The following is a 2,127-nucleotide window of genomic DNA, read 5'->3' on the forward strand; positions in this document are numbered from 1 at the left end:
TAATGCCTACTATATGCCAGGCACTATGTAGGCTATTTCACATCTATATCTTTCTTTCTTCTCTTGCCAATTCCAATTTAAATATAATGCAAAAGGTTATGAGTTGACACTGACTCTAGGACTGGGGTTCACATCTAGCCCCATGTCCCAGCCTCAGACAGGTATTTGCTGGAGAATTCTGAGACTTTCCTATTCCCCTTGCCTGTAGCAAGATGTCCCTTTTCTACAGCTACCAAAAGGCTAGACTGCCACTGCTGCTACTCCTGGCTGTGGCAGAAAGACAGTGCTGTCACACCAAAGAAAAAACCTGTGACCTGGTAGAGAAAAAGGTAAAGAGTCAGGGAACAAGTTGGCTCTACTGAAGTGGCTGAAACCAGTGTTTAACAAAAGCTTTGAGAGCACTGTGGACCAGGGCCCAGATATATACATATACATGTTCAGGGCATGCTGGGAAGCTAGTAATCACATATCTGGGGCAGGCCTAGTGCCAATCAATAAAAGTAACAGGGAGGAGGTAGGCAGACCCAACCAGACTCATGTCTTCAATGGAAGTAATTGGATCATGCTGATCTATAAAGAGGGTGATGAATACAACAACCACTGTAGCCAGAAGCAGCATTGTCATGCAGCAGTGATAATAGGAGTAAAGACTATCAACACACCCTAGTGGGCAATTTTAATCCTGTGTCTGAGGAGGAAGACAAAGTCCAAGATTGTTTCTACCTCTTTGAGATGGATAGGAGCCTGATCTATTCCCCGGAGATCTCCCACCTCGGGATGGGTTCTGTCTTACTTCTCATGTTTGCATCACTGATGGCTGTCTATGTTATTAGGGGGTTCCTATTCCAGCAACTGATGGTGGGAGCCAATGGAATTGAACAGATTCCCTGGCTTAGCCTTCTGGCAAGCTCTTCACAACCTTGTAAAAGATGGTTGTTACTTGGTGTGTCATTCTAAGCCCTGAAATGTGCCTGCTGTATACGGTTGTGTGAGGGATGACCAGTTGGGGAAGGAGTCAGAAGAAAAGGATGGTCATTTATCACCAATGGGATTGTACTTTAAATATCTAACCTCTTCTTCAATTTCCCAAACCAGAGCATACTCTGACATATTTCTCAAGAATCTCCACTTCAGTCTCTCACCACACCCTTAATATCGCTCTTGCTTTCCAGTTTGCTTTTAATTTGCATCCTCTTTTCATTAGTCAAATTGCCTTACCTTTGTTCCCTATTTTCTATTTTTTTCTCTAGAGAGTTACAGTTTAGAATAGAGCTAATATAGTGGAAGACAGTGTGGCGATTCCTCAGGGATCTAGAACTAGAAATACCATTTGACCCAGCAATCCCATTACTGGGTATATACCCAAAGGAATATAAATCATGCTGCTATAAAGACACATGCACACGTATGTTTATTGCAGCACTACTCACAATAGCAAAGACTTGGAACCAACCCAAATGTCCAACAATGATAGACTGGATTAAGAAAATGTGGCACATATACACCATGGAATACTATGCAGCCATAAAAAAGATGAGTTCATGTCCTTTGTAGGGACATGGATGAAGCTGGAAACCATCATTCTCAGCAAACTATAGCAAGGACAAAAAACCAAACACCACATGTTCTCACTCATAGGTGGGAATTGAACAATGAGAACACTTGGACACAGGAAGGGGAACATCACACACTGGGGCCTGTTGTGGGGTGTGGGGAGAGGGGAGGGATAGCATTAGGAGATATACTTAATGTAAATGACGAGTTAACGGGTGCAGCACACCAACATGGCACATGTATACATGTGTAACAAACCTGCGCGTTGTGCACATGTACCCTAGAACTTAAAGTATAATAAAAAATATAAAAAAAGAATAGAGCTAATATAATAAGTCCTATAAAAACAGAGGCTATTGTACTATCTCTTGGTATCAGTAGGTACTTGTAGTGGGCAAAATGGTGTGGCAGTCTCCCTGACTCTGCTTTTAAATATATTTTCACAAGTTTTTAAAACACAGGATTTCTTTAATTTAAAAGAAAAATTGTCATGTACTGCCCATAGTCACAAAGCTAGTCCAATAAGTCATAACAAGTGCAGGGGAAGAGCAACACTTATGATGCCACCTGGAG

General features: G+C 41.8%; 1 pseudogene; it reads left to right on the forward strand.

Annotated features, from left to right (window-relative positions):
• The first annotated feature begins 212 nt into the window (after nt 1-212).
• Nucleotides 213-1,153, forward strand: LOC100967586 (cation-dependent mannose-6-phosphate receptor-like; annotated as a pseudogene).
• Nucleotides 1,154-2,127: the final 974 nt, after the last annotated feature.

The sequence above is a fragment of the Pan paniscus genome, chromosome X (assembly GCF_029289425.2).
Source record: "Pan paniscus chromosome X, NHGRI_mPanPan1-v2.0_pri, whole genome shotgun sequence".
Lineage (NCBI taxonomy): Eukaryota > Metazoa > Chordata > Mammalia > Primates > Hominidae > Pan > Pan paniscus.